Source organism: Chiloscyllium plagiosum, unplaced genomic scaffold, assembly GCF_037043375.1.
Source record: "Chiloscyllium plagiosum isolate Xiang-an unplaced genomic scaffold, Cpla_swu_hap1 HiC_scaffold_16, whole genome shotgun sequence".
NCBI classification, from domain to species: domain Eukaryota; kingdom Metazoa; phylum Chordata; class Chondrichthyes; order Orectolobiformes; family Hemiscylliidae; genus Chiloscyllium; species Chiloscyllium plagiosum.
In genome coordinates, this window is record NW_028270154.1 from 43,628,962 (window position 1) to 43,647,991 (window position 19,030).

The 19,030-nt window shown below is 41.1% G+C and overlaps 1 protein-coding gene across 1 annotated transcript in view; it reads right to left on the reverse strand.

Moving 5' to 3' along the window:
* LOC122556645 (A disintegrin and metalloproteinase with thrombospondin motifs 2-like) overlaps nucleotides 1-19,030 on the reverse strand; it is a 377,553-nt gene that overhangs the window by 357,646 nt on the left and 877 nt on the right. The gene's annotated exons all lie outside the window — the stretch shown is intronic.

Sequence of the window (19,030 nt, forward strand, 5' to 3'; positions counted from 1 at the left end):
TGTCCACCAGAATTGAGATAAAACAATCGTGCAGTTTTGCTCTCTGTAAATTGAAATTCCACATAAAGAAAATCACTACCCAAAAGACACTGCAAGTGGCTGACATTCACTCCCTATTGAATGACAACAACTTAGCCTATCAAACCAGGTGTGTGGACAATGGCTTTCCCAATTCATGGATACATGATAGAAACTGGCTCGTAGGAAGCACCTTGTCCATTCCGAAGTACAGCCCAGGTTAGCCAATTTAGGATAACAACCTTAAAGGAAAGGGAGCTCACCCAGAAAAGAACCACTAGCCAAGAAGTAGGGCTGTTCTTTACCTACAGGTTATATTTGCTCTACTTTCTCTTCAACTTCTGTTATAAAAGCTAGAAACCTGGCGTTGCATGGAGTAAGCCTGTGCAAGTTTATCGTGAGGAATTTCCAATTTCCATTGTCTTCAGTGACCCAAGAGAGGGTGCACAGGCCTGCAAAGTTTCCAGCAACCATTTCGAGAACGGAAAGTCACATTGAGCTGAAGCACATGTTTTTATTTTGTCTAAATGCCAGTTATGTCAAAGTTCTTTGGAGGGTTTCTTGTTTCCCCACCATATTTTACCAAACTCACCTCATTAACATGCAACACATCCCTCCAATGACATCCCTTATGTCCAGTTCAAGCCCCATTCTACCATGTACTTTTCATGGAATAATTTGCCTCTCACTAGATATCCACTAACAGACCGTATTTACCTGGAGAAGCACTGGCATTCTGAAGCTGCCCTACTTCCACAGATTCTTAACATATCAGAGGAGTCAGTGGACTGGTCCATATTCAAGACTTCAGAGGCCAACCTTAATGACTATGCCACTATCGTCACAGACTTCATCAGTATGTGTGCAGACAATTGCATGCTAAAAAAGATAATCCGAGTTTTCCCCAACCGGAAGCCGTGAAGGAACTGGAAGATCCACCCCCTACTGAAGTCTAGGTCTGAGGTGAACAAATTGAGTGACCCTGACCTATACAGGAAATCTAGGTTCATAAAGCTATCAGAGACACCAAGGGATAATACCAAACTAACTAGAGTCCCAGGCTTACCACATGAACACGTCGACTGTGGGAAGGCTTGCAGTTTTTTTGTCTCTACATGACATAATAAGCGAATCGAATCACTGACAACAGTGCATCCCTCCCTGATGAGCTCAATGCATTCTATGCTTGCTTTGAACAGAAGGTCAGTGAAATAATGTTGCCTGCCACCACTGCTTTGAGTGCACCTGTACCCACAGTCACTGCCACAGACACCAGATAGGCCTTCCTGAGGGTGAACCGATGGAAAGCGAGAGGCCCAGATGGAATCCTCAGCCATGCACTCAGATCCTGTGCAGACCAGCTGGCAGGAGTATTTGCAGACATCTTTAACCTCTCCTTAGTCTGTTGTGAGGTTCCCATCTGCTTCAAAAAGACCACTATCATCCCAGTACCAAAGAAAAATCAGACGACATACCTTAATGACTACTGCCCACTGACTCTGACATCCACCATTATGGAGTGTTGCAAGAGGTTCATAATGGCACACATCAACTCCAGCCTCCCAGATTGCCTTAATCCGCTATAAATCGCCTACCATCACAATAGGTTCACGGCAGATGCCATCTCACTAGCCCTACACTCATCCTTGGAACATCTGGATAACAAGTTCACCTGCATGATACTCCTATATATTGACTTCAATTCTGCCTTCAACACCATAATTTGGGCAAAAATCGTCTCTAAACTCCAAGACCTAGGATTCTGCTCCTCCCTCTTCAGTTGGGTCCTTGACTTCCCAACCTGTGACTGCAATCAGTAAGGATAGGTGACCACACCTCCCCACAATAATCCTCAATACCAATGCCCCCCAAAGCTGCATACTCAGTCTCTTACTATGCTCCTTATACACTCATGATTCTGTGACCAAATCCAGCTCCAACTCCATTTACAAATTTACTGATGATACCACTGTAGTAGGCTGGATCGCAAACAGCGATGAGACAGAGTACTGGAAGGCCAGACAGCTTAATAGCATGGTGCAAAGGCAACAATGTCTCTCACAATATCAGCAAAATGAAGGAGTTGATCATCAACTTCAGCAAACGAAGTGGAGGACCCGCCCTTGTCTGTATCAATGGTGCTGAGATGGAAGTGGTCAAGAGCTTCAAGTTCCTAACAGTAAATATCACCAATGATTTATCCTTATCCATCCACATCAACATTACAGTCAAGAAAGTTATCCAACATCTCTACTTTTTCAAAAGCCTGACAAAATTTGGCATGCCTACAATGACTCTTACCAATTTATATAGATGTATAGGTTTATACAACTTGGTATGGAAATTGCTTTGTCCAAGACAGCAAGAAATTACAGAGAGTTGTGAACACAGCTCAGTCCATCACAAACACCAGTCTTCCTTCCATTGACTCCGTCTACATTTCCCACTGTCTCGAGAAAGCAGCCAAAATAATCAAAGACCCCTCCCACCCTCAGTATATTCTCTTCCACCCTCTTCCATCAGGCAGAAGATACAAAAGTTTGAAAACACGTACCAACAGAATTAAGAATATCTTCTTCCCTGCTCTTATCAGACTTACGAATGTACCTTTCATATATTAGAGTTGATCTTTCTCTGTAGCTGTATCATTATATTCCACATTCTATTCTAGTACCCTGACGTACATAAATAAGGTATGATTTGTCTGGTTAGCATGCAAAGCAATACTTTTCACTGTATCTTGGTAAGTATGATATTTATAAATCAAATCAAATCAAATTAAATAAGGGGAAGATGGTGCTGTGATTATCCACCAGGCACCTGGAGGTCTTGGTGAAGAGGGTAGTACCAAAGAGGGGCTTTCTCATCCCAGAGGAATGACAGAGGAAGTCATGTCACCAAACTCTGGCAACCTGACCCAAGGTCACTACCTGGGTCAGTGCTGCCTCTGCAGTCTGGAGGAACAGCCAGCAGTGCCACAAGAAGGTTGATGCTCCACCAGGCTAAGTGCCACACTCTGCCAGCTCCCACTCACTCTATATCTGCTAGTGCAACCACCTCCCACCATCTGCCACTCTCGCTATTGCCTGAAACATCTTCCCTCACCCGCACCCCACAGTGATCGACATCACAAACTCTGCAAGGCCTCTTCGTTGCCTATTCACTCCCCAGAACACCTCACCACCTCTCCCCCAACTGCACCGGCACTAACAACACTGCCACTCATGTTCAACTCACTCAATACCTCCCTTTCTTTCATTATCAGTGAAGACGGTCCATTGCAGCAAGGACCTAGATGAGTGGCATTGTGCCTGGTATTTAATTCTTCAGCTCCTATGCCATTGTAGAAGAAGACTAGGACTGCTTCTGCAGGAAAGCTAAAAAAATCCATGTCGCAGTAACTGGTAAGTACCTCTCTTCATTCTACTGTAACTCTCACAGTTACCCCATTGTCAGTTTCATCATTGTAAACCACTGGCTGTGCTTCTCTCACTCCCTTTGTCTTGCAGGATGTCTAAAACCTTGGCAGAGAAACAGTCAGCTCTCCCAGAGGTCATATCCTCAACCTCTGAGAACAAGAGGTTGTGGGCGGCACGGTGGCACGGTGGCACAGTGGTTAGCACTGCTGCCTCACAGCGCCTGAGACCCGGGTTCAATTCCCGCCTCAGGCGACTGACTGTGTGGAGTTTGCACATTCTCCCTGTGTCTGCGTGGGTTTCTTCCGGGTGCTCCGGTTTCCTCCCACAATCCAAAACATGTGCAGGTCAGGTGAATTGACCATGCTAAATTGCCCGTAGAGTTAGGTATGGGGTAAATGTAGGGGTATGGGTGGGTTGCGCTTCGGCGGGTCGGTGTGGACTTGTTGGGCCGAAGGGCCTGTTTCCACACTGTAATCTAATCTAAAAAAAAAATCTAAAAAGAGAACTGCGGCTTCAAAAGAAACATATGAAGCTGTTTCCTGCAGTAACCCCCCAGCACCCCCCCATCCACAGCCCCTCCAGCCCCATCCAGATGCTGACATCTCAGTGGGGACAATAACTTTAGCAAGTTTGAAGCACAATCTGGTGAGCTCTGCAGCTGGCAGAGGAAGAAACCTCACAGGGCAATGGCACTTGAAGGATTGCCAGAGACCAGATACCTGCTCAATGCCAGGCAGGAGAGGAGCCTATGGTGTCACCAATCAGGGACTTCATCCATAAACACAGAGAGGAGCACGGGCAGCAGACAGGGATGTGGAAGGCAAAGGAACAGCTCTTATGATCATCTTGCTACCTCCATGGATAGGTTGGCAGTTGCTGTGGAGAGCCAGGCCCACCACCCTCAAGATCTGCTAGAGAGATTAGATTAGATTAGATTAGATTACTTACAGTGTGGAAACAGGCCCTTCGGCCCAACAAGTCCACACCGACCCGCCGAAGCGAAACCCACCCATACCCCGACATTTACCCCTTACCTAACACTACGGGCAATTTAGCATGGCCAATTCACCTGACCTGCACATCTTTGGACTGTGGGAGGAAACCGGAGCACCCGGAGGAAACCCACGCAGACACGGGGAGAATGTGCAAACTCCACACAGTCAGTCGCCTGAGTCGGGAATTGAACCCGGGTCTCATGGCGCTGTGAGGCAGCAGTGCTAACCACTGTGCCACCGTGCTGCCCACAGACGTGCCTACTCTCCACCATCCCAGCCATTGGTCCTCAGGACTGAAAGTATGCCAATAGGGAGATGGGAAACCTGGCACACATTCTGCGTGCCTGTTCCTCACCAAGGCTCAGGGCAGTGCCAGGGCCTATCCAGCTAGAGGAGGAACCTCATGCTGGCCCCTCAGAAGTCTCCTGTCAGAACACTGCAGAGGTGGCTGGGGCCTTCATGTTGGCCTGATCCTTCAATTCTTGGAGGTTTCATGGAGGAGGTCCACTTGCATGAAGACCATCAGCATATCTGGACCATTTAGCACAACTACCTTAGGAGTCTCCTGACCATAACTCCAGGATCAATGGGCTTCACAACAGAGCAAATTCCCTCCGCCCCAGCTGTGGAACCTGGGACTATGCTGAGATGTAGTTGTAGGGGCGAGGTTGATGAAAATCCTTCCAGGGCACTTTGGTGGCATGCATGAAATAGAACTGTATACGAAGGATATAAATGTCATCATTTTGGCACTACACTTGTTTGAATATCTATGTAGCCCTAAGTGTAATTGTGCCAGCATAATGCCTAACCTCACAGGTGATGAGAGCCTACTCTATTGTGTGGAAGCAAGATGAACAAGCTATATCTTGAGCTATAAGTTGTGCTGACCATTGTCTCTTTTCCCTAGCCTCTGTGTCCTCTGTTGTTGTGAATGAGGTGCTCAGTGATATCTGGGGCAGGGTGGTGTGTTGCACTCAGGAAGAAAATGCATTGGGCTGATCAGGGATTAGGGATTCCACAGGTCTGTGTCCTGTACAGAGCATGGGCCTGTGTGCAGTGTTGCTTCGCTTTAAGGTTCCTCACATCAGTGGGTCCTCCAGCTCCCCACCCATTCCGGGTGTTGTTGCAGCCATAGTTTTAATCAAGCCTGTGGCTTCCAGCCTCTGCCTCTTTTTGTCAGTGAGTCCCCAAACATCCAAACCCCCTTCCGAATTGCCCTTCCTGTAAACCCCACAGGATTCACACCTCCCCAGGACCCCTTCTCCCAAATGCAGAATGATGGAAATTGTCCACCATCTCTGCTTTGATTTCAACAACTCTCTTAGGGTTTGATGGCTCTACTAAAGGATGATGCTCAGGACTGAAATCAACACACCAGGTGAAGATGAACCAAGCTTTATAAGGAATTAGCAAAATAACCACATGAGTGGTTTTGTTTCTATTGATAAGTTCAAGAATTCCAAATGACTTTCAGTAGGCTTCTAAACATGAAGTGACAACTTTCACCTTCAAAGATACATGCAGTTTTCTGTTCCTGCACATTCTTTAAAATGGCATCTTTTGGCTTAAATTGTCACTCCTCATGCTTCATATCAAAATGTATCCCAACTGTATTAAAGTTCATCTCCCATTTGTCTTTCCATTGTACCAGTCCACATCCTCCTGAAATTGGTTACTATATTTTCAGGTTTTCACTCATCTACAGACTTTGAAATTATGCCTTTTATACTCAAGTCCAACTCATTACTTAAAGGCAGACACAAACATAAAGTTACAGTCAGTCGATTAGTCATTTAAAGGCATTGGCTAATAGTTTGTGGACATGGATTCAACTCCTGCCATGGCAGAAGATTGAATTTAAAGTAAATTATAAATCTGTAATTGAAAGCTAGTCTGAATGATGGTATCCATGAAACTATCAATTGTGATTAAAAATAAATCCATCTGAATCACTAATGTCCTTTAGGGAAGAGAATCTGTTTGTCTCTACCTAGTCTGGTCGCAATGTTGCTTCATTCCCAAAGTTACACCCTCTGAAATGACCCAGAAAGCCAGTCATTTCAAGGTCAATCAAGTGCATTGGAACAGAAGAAGTCCATTTATCCCATCGACCCTGCTTCACCACTTAATGTGATCATGGCTGTTCAAAACTGACAATGCTTTAACCAATGCTATCCCCATAAGCATCTTACATTATTGGTACTCAAACTCAATCAACCTCTGCCTTTAACTTACTCAAAGATTGAATTTCCAAAGCTTTCTGGGATAGAGAATTCCAAAGATTCACAAACCTTCAAGAGAAAGAATCTCAGACCTAAGCAGCTCCCCCAAGCTACATACCATGAAAATGCACAAAGATGATGAGTTCATATTTGTTTATAGAATTGGATGCATTGCTGGATGAATATGTTCTAGCAAGGCTTGTATTCATGGATGTTCATTGTACATAGGAATTTGAAGAAGAAGAAAAACTAATGGGATGTTAGAAAAGAATAAGAAAGTGAGGAATAGTGATGAATGGATGACATCTTCAGCAAACTAGAGTCTCACTCAATACTCTAAGATAGTCTATCTGGAATGCAGAGGACCTGCATGCTTAACTCTTTTCTTTCACCTCCTCTTCTAAAATTTGTTTCTGGATGCCTACTGGTAATCGCTGAATCTTCAAAATTGTGATGCTGTTGAGGATGCAGCAGACTATGACAAACTAGGAGCCATATGTCAGGCTACCTTTGAGCAAACTTGAGCTGCATAAGAACTCCATTGTCTAGTCCAGGACGTTTCTGATGACTGCATGACTCTTATTAATGTTCTCATGTGGTCAAGTAGCTGACCAGTTCAGTAGCCATGTCTAGACAGAGTATCTCCTGTCTCCAAGCAGCTAGCCATTAGTTCTTATTCTGAACTGCAGACTGACTCAGGATGAAGTTTACCTCTCTGTCACCAGGACAGCAGCATTCACTGACATGATGATTTGGATATGATCGTACACTAACCACACATTGATGGCGTTACCCGCAGAAGTACTTCACAAACAAAAAACAGGGAGTCAATTCAGACTTTAAATAAACAAACACTTCTTTATTTAACTCTTTAGCTACCAATACTCAACATAAAACACATTCATTGGAATATTTACTTGTTACTTCATCTAACTTCAAATTTAGCTCACTTAATTTTTTTTAATTTTATTTTAACTTAATTCACATTTAACACTAACATTAACTCTATAATTTTGGCTTGAAACAATACCACCCCAAAGCAGCCAACATTTGCTTCTGATGTAGATCTTGCTTCGTGGTTCTTTCTCTCTCTCTCTCTCTCTCTGAAGATGATTTCAGGACACGTGCTTCTTAAATGTTGGTCTCAAGGGCTCACTCCTGCAAAATCTTTTGTGCCAGTAACTTTTATCCCAAAATGTACTCATTTTCCAGAATTTTCACTGACACTCAACCAATGAATTGATCAAGCCCTGATCACAATGTACAATCCCAGCCAATGAAATTTACTGGTAAATAACTCCCATAATCTTATACGAAGTCATAAACAGATACATACAATGCTCCATGTAAAGTAATAGGAGTGCCAATGTGTCTAGCAGACCACTATCACACTTCCCTTATTTGGCCAACACAGGAAACTGCAGGTCACAGCTTAATGGACAAGTCCCAACAGGCCTGGCTACATTTTAACCTCAGTCAGAACTCAAACTAGATTGACCAATGTTCCCAGCTTGCTTGATAGTAGCTCTTTACCAGTCTCATAGCCATTTCTGCTGCTGGCCACCTGGCCACAATGGAGTGGGATCCTTTCCAATTCCTGTGGCTCTTCCTGTTTTGATTTGGTAGCTGCAAAACCATGAGCCTGTGCTCAATTCTTTTCTGCACCATTGGGAATCCTGTTATGTTGGCAAAACACCATGCTTCTGTTTCGAAAAAAAACCTAATTTATAAAGGATTGGAGTGGCAAAGTTCTTTTATGGTCGCTGAGTACTGAGCTCATCTGAAGTAAGGCTGCAGACTCTGTTGAAGGAAATAGTACAGTTTTGTGATTTACTCCTCAGTGAGTCTCAGGTGAATCAGACAATACTTCTGGCTAAGTGGAGCTTGGAAAACTGCTCCTTTAAAACTCTATAGTGAGGAGGTCCCACTGCAGAGAATCCTCCATCATCTGCAGTCTCTATTCCATTTTTCGGTAGCTTTACAGGCCCAGAGGCATCGCAATAATAGCCCCAGATCTGGTGCCGTCTTTGCTTGCATGGTTACACAGGTTTTCTGACCACCCTCTAAGAATTCAGCAACACACTTCACCAAATCCAGCAACTCAATTGCGCTCTGCCACCAAAAACAGTCCAGAGTACTTCCACAAATGTTGTAATAGCAGGAGTCAAAAGTATCTCATTTGGAAATGGTTGCCTGTCCTTCCTCTTCCAATAGCATGAAATGGGAGGTTTTCTTGCGAAACTGGATACTTGTTATTAGCATAGAGGTTCAGTGTACCTGCTTGTACAATTTTCAAAACTGGGCATAGAATCAACTGGAATATCTTCTCAATATCGTAAACTGTGAGCACTGAGCATAGAATGCACCTATCTTAGTGCCTACACCAGTGTGGGGTCCTCTATAGAACACTCTGGTCAAACTATTGAGCATGCCATTTTCTGATATCAAATTTTCATCAGCTCAATTTCGCAGTTTAAATCCCAGGTTCACTAATATTTTAGTGAATGGAACTCAATTCAAACAACTTAACTATTGCAACTGGAGTACAAATCCTTCATTTGAACACCATATTAAGGTTTTTGACATCTTAGCAATTCTCTGACAATTAGATGGAAGGATGGTTATATATATTTTTCAAAGAAACCTCAGTTCTTATGAAAGCAATGTGTGCAAACACTTTTATAATGGAACAGTGAATGGAAATCAATTACGTTTCATTACATCCTACTTCATAATAACAACTCAAAGATGAATAACAGCTATTAAATGTTTACTCAGTGCAATAAACTGTTAGAATCACAGAATCTCTACTCTATGGGAGCATGCTGTTCAGCCCATCAAGTCCACATTGACTCTCCAAAGAGCATCCCACCAAGACCCACAACCTACGTTATCCTAGTAGCCCTGCATTTCCTTTGGCTAATCCACCTAGCCTGTACATCCTGGACACTGAGCGCAGTTTAACATGGCCAATCCACCTTACCTGCCCATCTTTGGGCTGGGGTGGGGAGAAACCGGAGCACCCAGAGGAAACCCATGTAGATCTGGGGAGAATTTGCAAACACCACACAGGCAGTCACTCAAGCTGGCAATCGAACCCGTGTTCATGGCAGTGTGAGGCAACAGTGCTAACCACTGAGCCACAGTGCAATCCCATTGTTGATTTAATTGCTTTGTTGCATAACTAGAGTAAAACTATGGTAAGTGAAGTTTCACTTCACCATGATGAAACTATCATTTGCTCATGATGCTGTTTCCATCAAGTTAAACAATCAAATGTAACCACATATCAGAAAATTCTCCTTTCCCTTTAATTTTGATTATAATGCAATTCCTTTGTTCCGTTGATATTATTAGTTCTCCAATGTCAACCATTTTAAAAAATGTGATTTTAAAAAAGCTGGTTGCTTCTAAACTTCTTGCTTTTGTGTTTAGGCATAAGAGAACATTCTCCAAAAATAAATAGCAACTGAGGCAATAATAGATGACTTTGGAAAATGAGATTTGAAGATTTTTTTTAAAAGTCCTATATTCTACAACAGCTTACCTCAGTAAATTCCTTGTCAAGCTGGCCAAAGTATGGGTGAAGATTCAATCCGAAATCTATGGGCATCATATTACAAAGCTCCATTCAATGTAGCTCCAAAGAGCAAATGTAATTAAAGCTATGAATCCAGCAGGAACATCTGATGAGATTTAATTTAAACCAGTTGTTGAACTGAATGACTTTATACCCTATTGCACAACATGTACAGCCTGGGCTCTATCAGGTTTGAACAGTTTGACATTTGCAATTGGTAGCTTCTCCTTGAATTTTGCACTTTAAAAACTGTACAAGTTTGTACAAAATTTGAGTTTCTGTGACCAAATTTAATATTTCTGAGATGTTCAAATCCAACCTCTTCCATCACCTTGCTACCTAACTACATCCGCTCACTGCAGAGTTGCCAGGTCGGAAACAGATTCTGACAACCCAACCTAAAACTAATGCAGGAATATGTTTATTATTAGATTAGATTAAATTACTTACAGTGTGGAAACAGGCCCTTCGGCCCAACAAGTCCACACCGACCCGTCGAAGCGCAACCCAACCAGACCCATTCCCCTACATTTACCTCTTCACCTAACACTACGGGCAATTTAGCATGGCCAATTCACCTAACCTGCACATTTTTGGATTGTGGGAGGAAACCAGAGCACCTGGAGGAAACCCACGCAGACACGGGGAGAATGTGCAAACTCCACACAGAGTCGCCAGAGGCGGGAATTGAACCCAGGTCTCTGGCGCTGTGAGGCAGCAGTGCTAACCACTGTGCCACCGTGCCGCATGTAGATACAAGTAGATGAACACATGAATGTGTAAGTATGGAATGAAACGAGTTTGACTAAAGTTCTGAGTGGATGGCAAGTAGAAAATGTTTGGGTTTTTTTGATTAGTATTTGGAGGTCAGTTTATATGAGATTAGTTGAGGTATACACAAAGCTTTTTTCTATCATTTCTGTTTTTCAAATCCAGGCTGGAATCTTGGAAGTAATTGCTGGCACAATTAATCTTTCCACCCAGGAATCCTGCAACATTTGCCTTCCCTGTAATGCTTTAGCTCCAAACAAGTGGAAATTCCCAGATGGCCCTAATTCTCCTCTCTCAAAACTTGAATAATATTTATCGTAAGATCAGAAAAATTTTGATATGGGAAATTACCTTATTACTTGAACAAAAATTAAGGTAAAACACAAATGACCTCTGGATGAGTGCTGCTCTACCTGGGTTAAATATCTTAGAAGGTGCCTTCTCAACATAATCTTCGCAGAGTTTGTTCACAGACAAGATACAAAATCTAACTCTGTCCAACAAACATTCCTTTGCATTTTGTTAAACATGCATGAGGAATTAGCTAACTAGTAATGGAGAACATATTGCTTAACAAAAATTTCATTTCATGGATACCATAACAGCTGGAATTTCCTCTGAGAAAATTCCTGACTGTAAAGAACATAGCTTTTCTCCCTTAGAATGTTAAGTTTTCAAGCTTCTTGGATTTGAACACATAATGTAACCTGATGTTCTAATGTAGTAGTCAGAGACAGCATGCTTCAAATGAGATATTAAACAAAGACTCTTTCTATTAATTCCAGTGAATGGGAAAATCCCATTGCCAAAACTGGAGTTCCACTTTCCTCCCTGAACTAAACCATAATTAATGATTCTTTTCATTAGCCTAGTATTAATATTAAGCATTAATCCTGTATGCTGCACATTGCATTATGATGAATATGTCTCTCTCTCAACTGGGAACTGAATATATCTTTATAAAATATAACTGAAGTTACTGTAATGCTCTTCGATATGAAATCCTCAACTTATTCATATTTCTTCTAACAGATAGGAAAGGACATGCTAAAGGTTTAATAAATGACCAAAAGTGTTGCTTTGCATTGATGAAACATAAAACTTAAAATGACATAGTAATTGGATGATTGTTATACCTCCTGTGTGATTGAACCCATTTGAAGTGTCACACATTCTCAAATGTCAACTTTATGAATTACACAAGCTAAAAGTTGGACAAAGGGAAGCAGCCCATTGTAGATTTAAGCTGAAATATTTAAAATGTTACTTTATATTATGTTGCAGCTCCATCACCACAACATTGTCAATGTATTCTGCATCATTTACTTTTTAGGACAATGCTTTAAGAATGTTAAGAACTTGGTGATCCATGGTAAATATTAATTTTCCTGAAAGATGTACACCTACAAAGCCATTTTATAAATGGATTTGCATTTGACAGAATGCCTGTGCTGCATTAGACATGAAAGTCTCTGCACTTAACCACAAAATTCCCAGGATCTAATCAGATGCACCCTAGAACTCTGTGGGAAGATAGGGAAGTGATTGCTGGGCCCCTTGCTGAGATATTAGCACGATTGATAATCACAGGTAAGGTGCTGGAAGATTGGCTAACGTGATACCACTATTTAAGAAAGGTGGTAAGGAAAGCCAGAGAACTATCGACCGGTGAGCCTGACATTGGTGGTGGACAAGTTGTTGGAGGGAATCCTGAGGGACAGGATGTCCATGTATTTGGAAAGGCAAGGACTGATTAGGGATAGTCAGCATGCCTTTGTGTGTGGGAAATCATGTCTCACAAACTTGATTGAGTTTTTTGAAGAAGTAACGAAGAGGATTGATGAGGGCAGAGCGGTAGACATGATCAATATGGAGTTCAGTAAGGCTTTCGACAAGGTTCCCTGTGGGAGACTGGTTAGCCAGGTTAGATCACATGGAATACAGGAAGAACTAGCCAGCTGGATACACAAAGATATCAATGGTAGGAAACAGAGGGACGTGGTGGAGGGTTGCTTTTCAGACTGGAGGCCTGTGACCAGTGGAGTGCCACAAGGATCGGTACTGAGTCCACTACTTTTTGTCATTTAGATAAATGATTTGGATGTGAAATGTAGGAAGTACAGTTAGTAAGTTTGCAGATGATACCTAAATTGAAGGCATAGTGTACAGTGAAGAAGGTTACCTCAGAATACAACGGTTCAGAGGTCGGTGTGGACTTGGTGGGCCAAAGGGCCTGCTTCCATACTGTAGGGAATCTAACCTAATCTAAAATGGGCCAATAGGTTGACGAGTGGTAGGTGGAGTTTAATTTAGATAATTGTGAGGTGCTGTTATTTGGAAAAGCAAATCTTAGCAGGACTTATACACTCAATAGTAAGGTAAAAACAAGGACTGCAGATGCTGGAAACCAGAGTCTAGATTAGAATGGTGCTGGAAAAGCACAGCAGGTCAGCAGCATCTGAGGAGCAGGAAAATCGACGTTTCGGGCAAATGCCCTTCATCAAGAATAGAGGCAGGGTGCCTGCAGAGTGGAGAGATAAATAAGAGGGGGGTGAGGGTGGGGAGAAAGTAGCATAGAGTACAATAGGTGATTGGGGGTGGGGATGGAGGTGATAGGTCAGAGAGGAGGGTGGGGAAAGGTAGCAAAGAGTACCTGGAGGTTGCAATGAGAGAGAGACTCACTAAGTTTCTTGTAGAGAGAGGAGGAAAACTTCTTCAAGGCAGGCATCCTTGAAAGTGGATTCGCAGTAGGGTTAAAATCAACTAGGCAAAAACAAGGACTGCAGATGCTGGAAACCAGAGTCTAGATTAGAGTGGTGCAGGTCAGGCAGCATCTGAGGAGCAGGAAAATCGACGTTTTGGGCAAATAGGAAAATCAACGTTTCTGGCTTTTCCAGCACTACTCTAATCTAGACTTAATGGTAAGGTCCTAGGGAGTGTTGCTAAACAAAGAGACCTTAGAGTGCAGGTTCATAGTTCCTTGAAAGTAGAGCCACAGGTAGATAGGATAGTAAAGAAGGTATTTGGTATACTTTCCTTTATTGGTCAGAGTATTGAGTATAGGAATTGAGAGGTCTCGTTATCTCATTTTTGAAGGCTTCCCATTTTCAAGCCATCCCTTTACCTGTAAATATCTGCCCCCAATCAGCTTTTGAAAGTCCTTGCCTAATACTGTCAAAATTAGCCTTCCTCCAATTTAGAACTTCAGCTTTTAGATCCAGTCTATCCTTTTCCATCACTATTTTAAAACTAATAGAATTATGGTCACTGGCCCCCAGGTGCTCCCATATTGACATCTCAGTCGCCTGCCCTGCCTTATTTTCCAAGATAGGTTAAGGTTTGCACCTTCTCTAGTGGGTATATCCACATACTGAATCAGAAAGGTTTCTTGTACACACTTAACAAATTCCTTTCCATCTAAAACCTTAACACTATGGCAGTCTCAGTCTATGTTTGGAAAGTTAAAATCCCCTACCATAACCACCCTATTATTCTTACAGATAACTGAGATCTCCTGACAAATTTGTTGCTCAATTTCCTGCTGACTATTAGGGGGTTTATAATACAACCCTAATAAGGTTATCACCCCTTTCTTACTTCTGAGTTCTACCCAAATAACTTTGCTGGATATATTTCCGGGATTATCCTCCCTAAGTACAACTGTAATGCTATCCCTTATCAAAAATACTACTCTGCTTCCTCTCTTGCCTCCCTTTCTATCCTTCCTATAGCATCTGTATCTTAGAACATTAAGCTGCCAGTCCTGTCCAGTCCCATGTTCTTACCTACTCATAAATGATCTCAGCACAATATACATGTTATGTGTAGTAGAACAACTAAGACAAACTGCTTATTTAGATGACATTAATTGTTAGCGCAGTTCTAAATGTGTATTTTGTAATTTTATTTAATTGATATTGTAATTGTTTCCTGGTAGTTTCAGTTAAGGTTTCTATATCTTAATGTCTGAATTAGTACTCCCCCCTCCCACTCCCAGCCCACCGCCCAAACTTTAACTGGATGATTTTCACAACATCAGGAATCCTGATTATTACAACCTAAAGAACCACATGAAAACATGGAAAATAGGATCAGGAGTAAGCCATTCAATCCCTTGGATTCATTCTACCACTCAATATGAACATCCATTTTCCTGCCTGCATGTATAACCTTTGATTCCATTATCGGTGAAAAATGTGTCTTAATTAAGTTTTAAATATGTTCAATGACCCAATTTCCACAATGTTGTGGGTGTGGAATTTCAAAACTAACATTCCTGAGAGAAAGAAAATCTTCATCAACTCCATTATAACTGAAGATCCCTTACTCTGAAATTGTTTCCCCACCTCTAGATTTCCCATTGGGGAAACATTCTGCATTGACTCTGCCAGGACCTCTCTGAATCTGAATGTTTCAATCAGCTCACCTCTCATCTTCTGAACTCAATAGGCCAACCCTCCTCAGTCTTTCCTCACAAGATAACCTCTTCATCTCAAGAATCAATCGAGTGAACCTTTTTGAAACTCAACTTGTCAGCCTCAGTCCTTTTGGAAAATGTACCTGTCAAGGCTGGTGACTTTATAGCAACCTAGACTTCTCCTTTGTTTTGGATATTAATGGATTAGGGGATGGAGGCATATACAAGGAAAGCCAAAACACTCTGATAATTGTCACTGAATTTATCTCCTCACTATACACCAAAAAACTCTCAATTGAAATGTATATGACAAAACAATTTGTGAAAGATTAGATATTACAATTTTGTAAGGAAAATCATAACGGATTTTCATATTTATTTGAATACATTGTCCAAGACTGATTTTCAGGGGAACTAACGCCTGTGAAAGAGGGATCGCAAATCTCCAGAACTTAGCAACAATTTGAGCCATTACTATTGCAACTGGTTGTCAACCTGTTGGAGATTTGCAAGAAATTGCTGTATTTGCAAGTTGATTCTAATTAAAATAATCACAGAAGATAAGGACTATTGCTTCATGGCATAAGGATCTTGTTAATAGCGTGATTTGTATTTCCAATGGCTTTCGATTTTGCAAACAAATAATTAATTATTACTGTTTTGCCCATGCAACATTAAGCATTTAGCCAACATGTAAGTAAAACTAGACAATGATGAAAGGAAGTAAAGGAAAATACAACCAAATGATTGAAGTGCAAGAAAACAAAGACTGGAAAGACAAATTGGAAAATGTTTTACAGGAAATGATTGTTGCTGACTGAGAATAACTGGCAAATCGAGAAGTTTTTCTGACCAGCAAAGATGGAGTTTATTAAATTTGATCTGTTGCAAATTTTCTAAGAAATTGAGATCTTTCATGTATTTCCCTTAATTCCTGAATTTATAAAAAAACACTTGAAACCTGAGGCACGAAGCTGCTTTATTCAAATGGGTTATGTTCGAGAGGCTTCTGAATCAGGATATCTTAATGCACTTTCTTTACATAATCAGATGTCCAAGCTTCAGCTTTGATAATCATTCAAATTCTCAAATTTAAGGAAACAGAATGGTCTTGACACTTACCTACTTTCTTCATACCCTTTTGACCACATCACTTGTTATCAACTCTATTTACAGCAATTTGCAGCATAAACTTAATAGGAACTGAAAGGTGAGGAAAACATTCCAACTCTCAGAACTTATAAAATCCTTGGCCATTACTTTCAAAAAGGCTTTCTTTCAACATTCCTATACAGTATACAACTTCAGCAAATCTCATGCTGAATGCGGCACAAAGTGAAATCACTCATTGCAAACCACATAACATGTCCCAGAATTGTTGACTTGCCAATTAATTCCACATGTCAATGTTTCACAATATTGCCAAAACTGGAAAAGCACATTAGATTGAAAGAAGTATTGCCATTATAATTTTGATGCATGCAAAAAGAAAATATAATGAATCTGTAATAATTAGTTCTTAGAAAATTGCTTTGACTGACAGCTAACCAAGTCTACAAGAAGAAAATGTTTCCATATTGAGCATCTTTTAGTGGTCTATTAACTTCCCTGACTTGATTACATAATAAAAACACATTAAAATAGAATAGGATAGGCGAGTATTGATTTAATGGGAGCTGCAACCTTTTATTGAAAACTTAACCTCTGCTGGATTTCATGTTTTCAGATTGCATCCTTCATTTTGATGTCTCAAGCTATAAAAGCTTTTTGATAATGAATAGTTAGGTCATAATTATTGCAAAAGGTTATTTCATTTCCAGTAGGACCAAAATGCACCACCACTGAATAATGACTCAAACAAAATGCTGTCATTAATAATTCTAAGCCCTGCATCAGTATTGCACAAAGGCCAACAATTTATCTTTTGCATGTGTGAATTGAGAAAAAGCCATAAATGATCTAAGAAATAACGATCAGAAATTACTCAGAGGAGACTCCCCTATTCTCCAGAAATTCTCCCTGCCTGTTTTCCAAAAGATTTCTCAGCAGAGAAAATCCCCTCAGGTCACTTAAATAATAACAGAAATAAGTGTAAGAAAAGGCAATTTAAAAAGAACAGATGCAGAAGCTAAATTAAAAAGGGATAACAGGATAGTTTTAAGTTGTTTTCTATCAATAGAATTAAATGTTGGGCCAGAAACCTGTCTTTCATCTTCGACAGCTTTTTGAGGGATCCATAAGCAAAGGTACACACTTGCCAGGAATGTGTCTGTTTCAATCCCAGTCCATCAATATCAAATGGAGCTCTAAGGGACCCACTACACCCAATCATAGAATGATGGGAGTTATTGAGGAAAGGGAGAGGTGGCAAAGTGGAGTGTTTCTCTTCTCTGTAATACAAAACACATTCCCCAGCAATAGTCAAATGTGAAGACAAGATTGCACTCAAGTGTGGAATTCCCTGAGCGCAGTCAAAAAGCCGTCAATTCACTACCTCAGCTGCAATCTAACAACAACTGCTTGGATACAGTACTGGAATCTACATTACAGCACAAATAGGAGTCACTACCTTTCAAAGATGAGGGGTTTGGTGTGACTTCAAACACCATGTCATACCTCTGATTTTGTGTTTTATGTTTGTCAGATGGAAAGTTTAATGCACAGCTCAGTTTACCAATGTACTCAGAATGTCTCAGCTGTCCTTATTTGGCAATCCTGATGTTTTGAACTACATATGCTGACATTTGCATCAAGCTTACACATAAAAGTATAAAATTATTATTACATAGTGAGAATAGGCACAGATATCAAGCTAAACAATTTGCTGTAACCTACTGGGATGTCCATCCATCACAGACATGCACTCCTGACCCTGCCTATACTTACAGTCTCAAGTTTATTTCATATATGTACTGGACCCCCTGACCTCCACTGGAGATTCACTTGGATGGAGTCCAGAACTTGACTAGAGTCAGAGCCTGGCAACCTACCAACAGTGTAACGTGGCTGGGCAGCTGTGTGCTGTAGCTGAAGATCTCTCTTTAATATTTAAATAAAATTAAACCAAAACATAAGGAAACAAGATCATTGCGGTCAATTGCAATGGACCTTCCAGACATTAAATGTTAAAAGCTCTGCTCCTGTGCTCCCAAAATTCACACTGATCACTAAAAACAAGCAAGCATTTGAAAAATCCAGTACTTGCATCGTGTAGATTGTGGAACAAACTTCAAATTTAAATTACTCAAATCTCCAAGACAGACCCACATAGCTGTCCCAATCTCAACTCCACCTTCTTGCATTAGTCCCATAATCCTTGATCCCCATGTTGATTAAAAATCTATCTGTTTTAGCCTTGAACATACTTAATGACCCAACTTCAAAAGCACTCTGTGGTAAAGAATTCCAGATTTTCACTATCCTCTGACAGAAGAAATTCTTCCTCATCTCTGTTTTCAGTTAGTGACTCCATCAACCTGTCGAGATCTCTGCGTAAACTCCTTGTGTCATCCTCGCTACTTGTCTTCCATCTATTATTGTGTCATCTGTGAATTTGGCAATAATACATTCGCTTCTCTCATCCAAAGCATTAATGTATATTGTAA